Genomic DNA, 14,268 nt, shown 5'->3' with positions numbered 1-14,268 from the left:
AAAATAAAGAGTGAGTGGATAACGTCATCAGTCTCCTCATTTGCATACCAAGATGTGCATAACTTTGTGAAATTAAGCAAAACTTTAAAATGTCATATCTTTATCATTTTACATCCGATTTTCATGAAATTTTCAGTGTTTTGCTTGTTGGATTTTTCTTTTTATTCAAATCAACTTTTTGTTGGGGTGGACTTGTCCTTTAAATTAGCAGATAAGGGAGCAGGTACAATGAAAAAAAAACTTGTTTGGGGTCAGGGTCGGGAAAGGATTGTGGTGCGTATTATCAGGAGGTACGGTACAGGTGTATAGAAACTTGTAATATTTAATGTTTTGATAACCAATAATTCATCAAATAATGATATTGATGAGGAGATAACTAAATAATTCACAATTGATTATTCAATGATTTATATTGATTGATGATTAACAACTGCAATATTTTATTAATTCATAACATCAATAATAAAAATACATAAATGCATGAGTTAAAAGTATGCCGATGTATAGGGGGGGGATGGGTGTTAGCGCAGAAAAATATCTTGTGTTTGGGGGACGCAACAAAGATGTCTCCCCCCTCTAAACCCACCATGCATGAACAAAGGATAATCCTCTGTGCCGATGCCTATGGGGGTAATCAAGTTTCAAGTTTATTTTATTGATTTCAAATCCAAACATAAAGGATTACAATCAAAATAAAATGAACAATTTTTTAAAAATTATCGATAAATTAACATTTCTATCAATAAACAGAGTCACAAATTAAACGAAACGAAAACAAAAGGAAAAACATAACACAAAATCAAATGTAGGGAAAAGAATCAACTATAATGCTGTTAGAAAGTGTTTCATTCGACTATCTGTCAATAAAATTAACAGGGCATAATTATTCTTATCCAAACAATAATCATCGGGTACCAATACGTCGTTCTAATTCATCAACTGCAAAATTATATAATTTGTGAAATATTGTTATTGCTTTAATTTGAGGCCATGGGGGCAATCATGCTATACTAAGAGAGCGCAATATTATGGTCGACCAACACCCCCCCCCCCCCGAAGGACTTTCACCTTATCTCAAGGTCTTGTTGTTCCAGGTTATATAATATTGTCTCATGCTGTCTGCGATACATCGAACTCTGTATTATGCGTCATCATATAGTATCATTCACAAGGCCCAAAGAGGATTTTTCATTAGAACGAAATAATAAAGAATAATTTTGTCATAGTTGTAACTGAAATTTTCTTCAATAGAACACATTTAAAACAAATTGTAATATTTAACAAATGTTTTTCATGAAAAAAATACAGCCCGAAATAATTCTGTTGAAGTTGTATTTAATTTGTTTTATATAGAATATGATTTTTTAAAGATTTTTTTTATTAGATTTCTATGCTTTCAGATAATTTCTGTTATTTCACATAATTTTGCATGAGGTGTATTATCTTACTTGCGATTCTTGAAGCATTAGACCATTCTTAGCTGACATGGCTAACTCCATTCTTAGCGAAATTTTACCCCACGGCCACGGGAGAGGAGAAAAACGATTCTAAAGAACACATGAAAATTGACATGCTTTTTGCATGATGGAAGGGCTGAGCTTCTTGCAAGAAACAAGTAAATACTTACCCTTCGTAATTCCGAAGGTTCTTTTTTCTGAAGATTCGTAATTCCGAAATACGCAAATTGCCTATATAAACCTCGATGTGTGTTAATCCGAAAATGAAAAAAAAAAATGTTCGTAAATCCGAACACTTTTTGTTGCGTTATTCCGAAGCTTCGTTATCCCGAAGGCTCGTTAATCCGGAAACGAAAGAAGGTTCGCTATTCCGAATGTTCGTTAATCCGAAAATGAATTGAGGTTCGTTAGTCCGAAAAATGCACTTTCATGATAAATAAAAATTGAAAGAAAAATCACATCATAAAATCGGCTCGATCTGCATAAATGTATTTATTTCAAGAAAATGTTTTTTTTTCAAAAATATGCATCTGCTAATGTTATAGACCTACATCAACATTGTTAGATATATATTTTTAGGTTTTTTTTGAAGCGCCATGAGCGCCGAAAGGTGGACTTGTATACGTGCGATATATAATTGTGTAGCCGCCATTATTATTATTAGTAGTAGTAGTAGTAGTAGTAATATTATTATTATCATTATTATTATTATACGGGGGGCGAACATGGCAAATGTTAATTGTAAAATTTCGCCAGCAAGCAAAAACTGCTTTCGTTATAAATCGAAAATACAATTCTTGGATAATTTTTAACATAATATTGAGAAGATAAATTTTATTCCATTTCACTCTTTTCCTTTTCCTTTTTCCTTTTATCCCTCCTTTTTTAGTTTCTTGGTCGTGGAACTTTAAAAAAAATTGCATGTGATAGTCTACTGTTGTGCCTGGCCTATTTCATAATTATGTTGAGTGGGCGTTTAAGGAAGGAAAAAAAATGATTGAAACCTCATAAAGTATTGGCTTTGATATTCCATCATGTTCAAGGGAGTCATTCTACATGATCACATTATCACAAGGTGGCCTGTACACTTACTGTATCAATGTGCTAACTCATGTTGTCGATATTAATCATGTTCTGTCATTGTTTTTTTTTTGCAATCATCGGTGAAGATCAAAGTATTAATTTAAAACTGAGCGTACCGAGTCCAAAATGATTAAGGACAAGGACGATGTCACAAGGGGGGGTGCGATGACTTTTAAAGTAGTTAAAATGCGAAAATGTTAACATACACAGTAAAAACGCTTTTGAAGATTTTATACAACGCTGTTTAATATATGAACCTTATAGTATTTGTTTAAACGTTTAACAATCATGTTTAATTTATTGAAGATTAGATATTGAAAATTAAACTTTGTTGCTTAAGATTTAGACACTAACTATTTTTTTACTGTGTAAAAAATCGAGGGGAAGGGAAAAGTCAATAAAAAGGTTTATAAAATAAAGAGATCAGTGTCACGTATTTTTTTTTTATATAAGCCTACCCTATCATGGAATTGCAGGAGAGAAAGTTACAAATAAAAAGACGTTTACTGCACCTTACGCCCCACCCCTTTTAAATACATATACATTGACACCCACCGATTATAAAAGTGGGTAAAGTGAATACTGTTCCTGACATTATATATCTTGCTGTCTCTCTGTATATGGGATGATGATACCTTAATAAATGACAACGACGTCGATAGTTGATAGTGATGCTGATGATGATGGTGTTGATGGTAATGATAGCAGTGATGCTGATTTGCTGAGCAGGATGATGACAAGGATGATGGGGATGATGTCTTTAATGGCAATGACATCAATGAAGATGACACTGATGGCGATGTTTTTTTATGATAATGGTGAATGACGGTGGTAGTGATGACGATGAGTGATGGTGATGATGGTTGGGGTGGCGATGATGATGGTGATGATGATACTGATGATTGGGATGCTGATAATGGTGAATGACGGTGGTAGTGATGATGACGACGATGATGAATGTGATGATGATGGTCGGATGATGGTGGTGGTGGCGAATGTGATGGTGATAATGATGATGACGATGATGAGGACGATAATGATGGATGTGATGATGACGACGACAGACGACGAAAATGCTTGAAATGAATAACGGAGGTGATGAATAGTGATATAGAAGGAGTGTGTACGGAAGAGTGAAAAACTTGAAGAGGAGAAAAATGAAGGGAAGGGACGATCCGGGGGACGATAGATGGAATTATAGAAACAAACAGAAGAGAATGATCGATGGAGCTTTATGGTGCAGTGGGAAGTGAAGAGGAGTGTAATGGGGAACGTGAATTCCACAACGAAAAAGAGAAGGAAATGACGATGATTTGTCGGGTTACATTTTTAGACGCCATTATCGAAGCAAAGCAAGAATAAATAAATACATACAAAAATACAACAACAAAATTCTGATCGACCATGGATCCTACAAGAACACGGATAAACAAACTTTTTTGCTGCATACAATGTATCATTAAACTATTAAATTAAGAGCTCATATCTTGCTGCTTTCAAGGGTCTGTTAGCAGAGACTTCGCACAGCGCGAGGTTGTTTGAACTCCTTACACCAAATGCTACGAGTGGGGACCCTGATTGTATCGGGTTAATTGATTCGCATTCCGCCACTTCCTCTATTGGCTCTGATTCATCGAATTTCTTTCAAAAAGTTTCAAGCTTGTTAATAGATGACAACAAAAACATCGCCACTCATCATAACAATGACACATTTCTCAGCAAGTTTTGACAAGAGTTTGTGTGCTTGTTGTCTTGCACCCCTTTTGGCATTTCTCCGTCACAGGTGTACGTACATATCCCCCTCTTCCCCGTCCACAAAGTATTTAGAAAGTGAAATGTCGAACATTATTACAAAATTATGTTGATTTTTTATGTATATTGCTAGAAGGACCTATTTATTTTTAAACATATTTGATCCATCTACTTATTGATAAATTTTGGGAATACTCACTTAATTTCTAAGCTATTTTTCTAGCCATAATAATTTCATTCATTCACTTATTCATTCATTCATCCACTCGTTCGTTCGTTCATTTATTCATTCATCCATCCACTCATTCGTTCGTTTGTTAATTCATTCATTCATTCGTGTATCAATACATTCATTCCTTATACTTATTAATTTATTTGCCAACGCACTAATAAAAATATCGTTTCATTCGCTGTGGACTTGCATTTGGCGTATTATATACTTTGATCAATCAATTTTATTTTACAGGAGTTGGCCCTAGTGAACTTTTTGTTCCTTATCTTTTTTTCTTTTCTGTATATATAAACACAAATATGAATAAGTCGATTATTATATTATATGCTTTTTATATAGTGGACCCCCATGCCCATTTATGCTCAATATTATACTGCTTTGTTTTCTTTACGAAGAAAGAATCCTTGTCTGTAAAATTATATTTGATTTGTATTACTTTACATTGATTTGTATTATGTTTTGAATGGAAATGGAATAGAGTTGAAAGAATTATGCTGGTGTGAAAAATCTCAGAATAAGGGTTATTTGTCATTATGTTAGTCTATTCTAATCATTCTCTTCTTTTCTCCTACCCTCCCTCTCCTTTCTCCCTTGGTATCTTTTTCTTACATTCTTCCTCCCTTTCTGTGCTTCTCTCCTTCGCTATCTCTCCCTTTCTTTTTTTTCTCTATAGCTCTTTTCTCCATGCATTTTATATATTTCTATCAATCATTGCTTACCCCCCACTCTCATTTCTCTTTATTTCATTTTTCATTCTTTCACTTTCGTGTTCATTTTCTCCCCCCCCCCCCCCCCGATGTGGGTGTGTTGGCGTGTGTGTTAATCATTTAGTCAGTCAATATTAATTATTATTAAAAACATAGAGGGTTGGGGGCTCAGTTTAGTTAGTTTTTTTTTTTAGATATAAAAGTATATGTTTTAGGAATTTTATTCCATCCTTATTTGCTTCGCCTTTTCGGCAAATACATTTCTTTTTTGCATATCCTTGCTAATATAAAATGAAGAATTGTAATTGTTTTGTATTTATCTTGAAACTATGTAATTGATTTGAATGAAATCCTTAATAAAAACATGTTGAAAAAAGTGAGTGTTTGTGTCTCTCTCTTCCCCTCAGCCCACAGTGTAAAAACGCTGTTTAAATTCGTTAAGGCCTGGTCACACCGCCCGAGCGTTGTTGGAGCGGTCGTGGAGCGGAAGGGAAAGAGAGTCGAATTTCGCTCACAAAATTGGGGAAAAAATCGAAAACAAAAATTGAAAACAAATAACAAAACAATCGAAATCGAAAATGGTGAACGGTAGCGAGCGGTGATGATTTTTTTCTCTCCGCTCCACGACCGCTCCAACAACGCTCGGGCGGTGTGACCAGGCTTTTAGCTTGTCGTTGAAGCCCGTCGCTCTTTTTTTTTAATTGTTTAAACTTTTTAACAATTTAAACAATTTGTTTAAAAACTTTGTAAAGTTAAGACAATAGTTCCATTTGACTTCATGAATTTGTTAAATTTCTAATAAACAATTTATTAAACAACTTTTGTTAAACTTTAAGCAATGAGTGACAGGCTTAAACAGCGTTCTTAAATTCTTAACAGCGTTTTACTGTCTCTCTCTCTCTCTCTCTTTCACTTGACCATGGATGTCACATCGGATCAGGCTGTATCACTAATCGGTTATTTCAAGACTCACCCAAGAGATTAACTCCTTCGATCTCCTATAAATAAACCTCTAGGTGAACTCAAGTATGCACAATCTTAGCCTTCTAAGATTAACATCTAGCAAAATGCTGTTTAGAAATTTTATGCTATTTATATGAATCTTACAGTAGTTATTTAAATGATTTAAACAAGTTTAATCAACAAAGGTTAATTTCTAAATAAGTTTCATATAGTAAACAGCGTTTTTTTTTTAATCAAGCCGCGTTTTCACTTATGCTTTCAGAGACTCTAAATTTTCTTATATTAAAAGGGACTCTCCGCCGTGATGTTCAATTCAAGTTTTATACGTGTAAATGAACAAATTAACAGAAAAAATTGTACAAAATTCATTTCAATCAGATGACATTATCATAATAAAATCAGAGCGTTGTGATACTTTTTATCATAATCGTAAAACTTTTATGCATTATTATTTTGATTCTATTGTCCATAAAGAATTTGTGGAAAGATTTCTCTCACTTTTTCTCACTAGCATTTCCTTCTACGACAGCTAAATCCGTTTTTATATCTAAAAATATTAGATTTGTTGTTAAAACTGATTATGCATCGTAATTGTATATACTTTTATGTTTGACAAAACAAAACGTTGATTTATTATAATTGACTTTAATACAATATTGTTTAATAAAACGCCGACATTTGGAACACCTGAACTGTACCATAACTGCTTGATTTCAATCTAAAAATATAATGAAAAGAAGCTAACAGGAAGGGGGGGGGTAAACTATTATAGAACAGACATGGAAGTAATGATGAATTTGATTTCAACCGTAGAATGAAAGCCAATAAAACGTTGTTTTCAAGGCTCTTTAAAGCAGATTTAATGACTAAAACACATTGTACTCACTGATATGTCTACTTTTATTTATTTACATCATAAAATGCCAAATCCAATGAAACATTGATTATTGATGTCGGGCTATACCATCACCGGCGCTCAAACAGTGCATGCAAGAAATTACTCCTGCCGGGTACCTATTCACCTCACCTGGGTCGAGTGCAGCACAGTGTGGATACATTTCTCGCTGAAGGAAAACACGCCATGGCTGCGATTCGAACCAACGACCCTCTGTTTCAAAGGCGAGAGTCAGAACCACTAGACCACGACGCACCCACAGACCACGACGCACCCAAATTCTAAACTTCTATATCCGTTCGGCCTGGGAGTGCATGGGATGATCATTGGCGGCGAAAAATTTAAGGGGGTCCACCTGAAATTTTGGGATGGACATAGGTAAAAAAAACTTGACAAGCAAAAAAAAAGGTTATCAACCGTAATTGTAGGGGGGACCATCTAAATTTTTGGACAAGAAAAAGAAAGGTTATCAACGGGGGGGGGGGGAGGTACCCCCTGCCCCCCCCCCCTCTTCCGCCGCCTATGTGGATGATTGCAATGCAATGAAATTCGATGCATTGTGATTTGCTGTCATGCGTTTTCGACCGCATTAATCCTTTAAGACTGTTATGCTAACCACCATCATGTTCATTATCATAGATCTGATTAAGGGGCGTGGTGCGCATTATGTTCATGGTCAGGTCTATATCTAGGCTGCGGCAGAGTTCACTGGTCTCCATTTTATGATGATTATGTAATACACTGCAAAAACTCCGGTGTTGATTTAACACCAGACCGGAATTTATACATGTATTATGTCCACACCAGAGAAGTATTGAAACAACACCAATTTGGAATCAAACCGATGCTGTTTTAATACCAATCGGTGTTGTATAAACACCTATCTGGTGTTAGACCAAAACCAAATTGGTGTTGTTTAACACTTCTCTGGTGTGGACATATATAAATTCCAGGCTGGTGTGAAATCAACACCGGAGTTTTTGCAGTGTAGGAATAATGCCACTTGATCTTCGCCTGCTTTCCCTGCCTTTCTTTTACTCTCATCATACATGTCCCAGTTCATCCACAACCAGTTCGTCCAATAATTGGTCTAACTTTCAGATTAGTCCACTTTTAGACTAATCCCATTCCAAATAACATCAACTTGGCCTAACGCCACTTCTTCTGTAATGATTAGATGAACTACATAATTTCCATGCGACAAAGTACACAAGTAATTAGTAGATGACGTGGAAATAAGACCATCTGGACAAAAGAGACTAAATAGCATTTAGAACAAGTGAGTATTAGGCCAAGTGATCACTACATCAATAGGTAATGAGACTAAATGGGTTAAGAGAACTAGACCAACTGTTTGTAGACCAAGCAAGTAAAAAACTAATAGGCTTATACCTATTATTTCAGTTAGTTGTGCTTAAGATTGAAATTAACATGAAAAGATTGGAAAGGGCGAAAGACTGGATGAATTAGAGAGAGAGAGGGGGTGGGGGTGGAGGGTATAATGGATTAAGATAAATAGGGATACAAACTTGTTATCAAACTTGTTTTTGAAGTGTTGAGTAATTAAAAATATGATAATTAACATTCTACCAATGCGATATATTAAACAGTGACAAGTCATGCCTTTCTTTTCCGGTCAGAATGAAACCGCTGAAAGCCAACTTAAAGGGGAAGTTCACTCTGAAGAAAATTTTGTTGCAAAATGGGAGGAAAAGTAATTTAAAAAATATTGAAGAGGGATTGAGGAAAATCCACTAAAGATTAAGAAAGTTATTAGAATCTTCAGTTTTCGATTTGTGACATCATAAACGGGCAGCTGCTCCATGTATATATATATAATGCATAAATTTGCATTTTTAATGGTTCGTGATGAAAATGATTTGTCTATTGATTATTGAAAGCACAGTAAAAAAAACATTTTCATATTTTCAAGAAAATGAAATTTCATTATTTTTTTTACCATAAGGAAAGTTGCTCACATAATGACCTCACCAATCAAATAATTAGAATTCTAATAACTTTTTTTTATTCTTTGATAGAGTTTTCTCTAACCTTCGGCAATACTTTTTCTGTTTTTTTACAATAACTTTTTGTCAGGTGAACTTCCCATTTAAAGTCATTCTATTTCAGAATATCTAAAACAACAACTTACTGAAGTTGTTAATGAAAACCATTTCTTATATATTGACTAAAATACCTATATGATTTACAGGTTGATTGATCCTATTTATTTATTGATATATTTATTTACTTATTGGATTATTTATTTATTTATTTGTAGTCTTATTTATACATGGTACTATTGTCAGTTTCAGATCTGCTTTCCACAACGACCCTGTCCGCATGACATTCAATCTGTTACAATTGATATAATTGAATCCGTAATATTTACATAATCAATATCACAAATACATATATTATTATTATACGTATCTATATAAATATGGAACCCAAAATAATGATAATATAAAAAAAAGATATCCATTAAAATCTAAACAATGAATCAATTAGTTTCAAAATAAACGAAACACTCGAACAAAAACAGACCCCAAAAATGATTTTGAATAAAGTAAACATGTCATGTGGGGTTCGTACTAATTCAATAATAAAAATAGAATTAATATCAAATTATTTTACACTTTTCCAGCCTTTAAAACGACTATATTTTCCTTCATATTTCATAATATGATGTGAAAGGCAATTTTTCACGAGAGAGGACAATAAAAACATTCCGCGTTCATATTAATTTTATGTAACTATTTTGAAAGCTCATCTGAATTTCATCACATTAAACTAAGACATACCTTTTGCGCTTGTTTGGAAATCAATAAATGAAAACAAAAAATCTGTATGGCCCGGTGTAAAAATGCAGCCTATAAGTTAAACAAACCCGTTGTCAATGCTTAATTCTGACTGATTGGAAAACATGGTACACGCTTTATTGAATCGCAATTATTTGACAATATTGCTAAGTTACGAAAAAAACAAATTTTACACATTTTGAAACGAGGGTTCGTGTAAAGAGGCAAATTAGGATCCTCAAGTTTAATCACCTTAAACTTCAAAGAAGAGTAATTGAATCCCTTTAATCGAATTAGTGTCTGCCTCCTTTGCAAATAGAAACCATAGCCTACTTAAAGACTTTAAGCAGATGGATTTTTAAAGTGGAGGTCAGTAATTAGTCCTCGCCTGTTTCAAATCCCTTGGCAAGGCACTGTTATAGCTATTATTGGCAGACACTCACTTACAGGTAAAGCGTATACGTCTGCTAATTATCCATCGTGTAAATGTTATGCATCCCGTGACGTCACAATGGACTGAATTTATAGATTTGAAATATTGGTAAGGATTAATGAGTGTGCTTGTAAAAGGAACGAGGAAACATTCGTATCAGATTTCAAAATGTTTGATGATTATTTATCTACATAAGATGTGAATGTATTAGGACTATTTGATTTCTCTTTAATACAAATTAATCATCCATTTCATTAGTTTCGTTCCACTGGCAATTTACGCCTATGACACAGAAGTTTAAAAAATATGAAAATTTAATGAGTAAAGTATAGGCATATGGTATTAAGTAGAGAGTTTACAGTACAGGCCCTAACAATAAAAAAAAGTAGTGCGTGAAATTAGACTACTTGAAATATTAGTTTGATCGTCCAATTGAATTTTATTTTTTCTCTCTCCCTTAGCTATTATTCCTCTGTTACAAGGATTTGATAGGTTATACTATTGACAGGCTATTTCCTTATTTCAGGAGGGATACCTCTTTTTATGGAGGGGGCGCTTCTCTTATTTTTTTTGTGAAATTCCACCCTCTCCCCCCCCCCCCCCCTGTTGATAAAATGCAGGATTTTTCCATTCTGATCGTAAATTTATCGCGATTTCTTTATTTTGTCAAAATGGTATTTCTGATGTAGTTGTCTTCAGCGTACGATATTCTCATCATCGTAAAATATCGCAATAAATTCACAGGTATTTTGCTTTAAATCACGACTTTGGTCGTCATAAACCTAACGAGGTCTATATATCATTTTTGCGTGCTTGTGGTTATGTTAAGTCATCATACAGCACTGTACCAATTTGTCATACGTGTCGAATCAAATTAAAAAGCGCGCGAAATACAAGCATCGTCTGCGCTACCCATCACCAAGCCTGTCAACTGGAAGGCCAAACGTCGAAGAATACAAAATAAACACACCTTAAAAAAGGAGAGAATTCTCAGAATTAAGGGACTACTTCATTATCAACTTGAGACGGAATTAACGAGAACTTGCCCCGCCTGAAGCCCGAGGCAATATTTCTATTTAGTATCTTTGTAATTTGAACCCATTTATGAAGAAAGTTTTTTATTCTCATCTGAAATTTTAGAAAATTTGTGATTACTTTTTTTTTATTTAGTTTTAATTTTTCATTTCACTCCCATTAACATTCTTCATTTTATCCTTTTCCTCTTCTTCTTCTTCTCCTCCTCCCCCTCCTCCTCCTTCTTCTCCTCCTTCTCCTCCTTCTTCTTCTTCTCCTTCTCCTCCGTCCGCTTTCTTCTTCTTGTTGTTCTTCTTGTCCACTCCCTGGCTATTTAAAATTGTTAATTTACTACTTTAAAGTTATGCATTCGATTTTAGGTATATGTTGTGAATACAAGTGCACACTATCTGTGCAAATAACATAATTTTACTATTTTCATGAATATTTATTTTTTTTATTTAGCTCCTTCAACATTAAAAAGTGACCGTCCTAAGCAAAACTGATTTTTTTTTCTTTTTCAAATTGTCAATGTATAAACATAAGAAAATTATGATGTAATGTAATCTAGTAATATCTTTGTGTTTTGTGTACAATTTCCAATATTGGTCATGTTTAAATTGGCAAAAAATGGACGTTTAACTGAGGTTTTATTCCAAAAGGAGCTAAATCCATAAAAAATAATTTTCTTTAAACTTGTAAAAATTGATATTGAATGCTAGATTTTTAAAAACATGATTTAATTAATCTTAGATGATATTCTATCATATATAAAAAAATTAAAACAGCTGTGGATAAGGGAAAGTGGTGAATTAAAAACCCTTATTGAATTACAGAAAAAAGGCTAAAAGTGAATTTAGCTCCTTTTGGAATAAAACTCTTCATCTATTTATGCATCTTTTATTGTGCATAGCAAAACGATAGGTATACCTATATTCAAATTCATTATCGAAATCAATGATAGGTTATTATGTAAGTTAATCTCATTTAGTATCTATTTCAGATGGTTTACATTAATGTTTAATAATAATCAACATCATGACGACGAATTGCATGTAATCACATGCACCTATAAGGATTACCGACCCCACCCTTGTCCACCATAACCTGCAACCACTACTTGGCGATAATTGGTGCTAATTAAACCACGAAAGGTCGCACGAACTTTTTAAAGTCAGGCTTCGATCGCAGACTAGCCGATATCAGATTGACAAGAAGTATCGCGATCCAAGGTCTTGTTTTATGTCATCATTTAATTACAACACATTCCGAAACTTCCTGAACGAGCTTTCTGAATCATCGCCACCTGTGCGTACCCGCTAAAACGGGAGGATTCGGGAACAGGGGGTGGGGTATTAAAAATTGGTTAAACTGTTAAACCCCGCCAAAGTTAAAGAGTTATTTTGGCGGGAAAAGATACTCATTGCTACCTGTCGTGGCCGCTAAACGGGAGTTATCGGGGGCGGGGTAGGGTATTAAAAATTAGTCAAACCCGCAGATTTTTAAGAGTTATTTTGGCTGGAAAAGGTGCTAATTGTTAGCTATTTAGACTCCCAAGTGGTACGAATTTCGACCATAATTATATAAGAAACGATCGGTCAAAGAGTTTGACTTGCAAGGGTTGGGCAAATTGTGACCTATATAATTTATTGTTGGTTAAATTTCGATCAACTACTAATCAAAACAACAATGGATGATTCAAATTTCGACCGAAAATAAGTTATCGCAATATTTTCCCAGCCCTTTTGTTGTTGGTAAAAAGTTTAACAATTTTTTTTTGTAAGTTGAATATATTACTTGGTTAAACCTGTGTTGTTTTAAAGTGTATTGAGGAAATCAAACATTTGCAAGAGAATAAATTCATGAAAAAAGGTGGTGAATGTTTGAAAGAATGATTTGACCAGCATAAGAAAGTTGTGGCTGTTTGAAAAATTAGATTACTAAGAGAATGCATGCCCCCTAGATTTAATTTACTGTGAGTTTGCGGGCCCTTAAATCAATTATGGTATAAAATCGTGAAAATTTTGAGAGACAACTCTTTCGTTCGCCGGCTACCATCAGGAATTTACATAGTTAACCCCTTATCAACTTTCCTCGGATGATAATAATATCCTCATCAAAGGAAATCTACATTATTATTTCTTCTGAGCTGTACTTTCTATAGATAAAAGGTTTAATAAAAAAGATGCAATCTTTCTAATCTCAATTTTAAACACGTTTTATGGCGTCTATTGGAGGAATCCTGCGAGTAAGTAGCAAGGGTACCAAGTAATGCAATTCCGTTTTATTCGGTCATAAATTCAAAATAATTTTGTAAAAATTAATGTCTCTTAATGCGCTCTCGCTTAATAAACGAAGGTTAATGACACGAACACTTATCGAAATAAAAAGCAAGAACAATGGGATGTGCAAATGTGGACATGTTTCATTAACTGCATTAATGTATAATCTCTTCTTTCCGCTTTGGCGTAAACCCAAAACACCTAAATGGTGACTGGTCTGTGTCTGATTTAAATTTACCTTTACGTTTATATTCAGATCGTTAACATGATTGCGCGACCGGACCGGACAGACATTCGCAACATTTTCCAAACACGTAGTTGAAATTTTAACCTCCCTTGCACCCAGTATGCACTTTAAAATCCTCCGCCAACGCCCCCCCCCCTCTCCCCCGCGCGGCAGTAGCACACGAGGGCAGACTGAACTTAATAGTTTGAGGTTTTGGAGATGGTACGTAACCATAACATGAGAAGTGAGTTTTCCTTCCAAATAACAACGGGGGAACTTTTAAACAAAAGTTTTTAAAAAGATTGAAGTTTGTTGAAATATACAAACCCATTTTTCTCATAACTTTCCCTCTACTTTAATTCAAACAGAATTCAGATGCACCTACAAGGAGGAATATAATTAGGCCTATTGCTAACTACTTGG

This window comes from Lytechinus variegatus, chromosome 19, assembly GCF_018143015.1.
Source record: "Lytechinus variegatus isolate NC3 chromosome 19, Lvar_3.0, whole genome shotgun sequence".
NCBI classification, from domain to species: Eukaryota; Metazoa; Echinodermata; class Echinoidea; order Temnopleuroida; family Toxopneustidae; genus Lytechinus; species Lytechinus variegatus.
Note: the sequence above shows the minus strand (reverse complement) of the source record.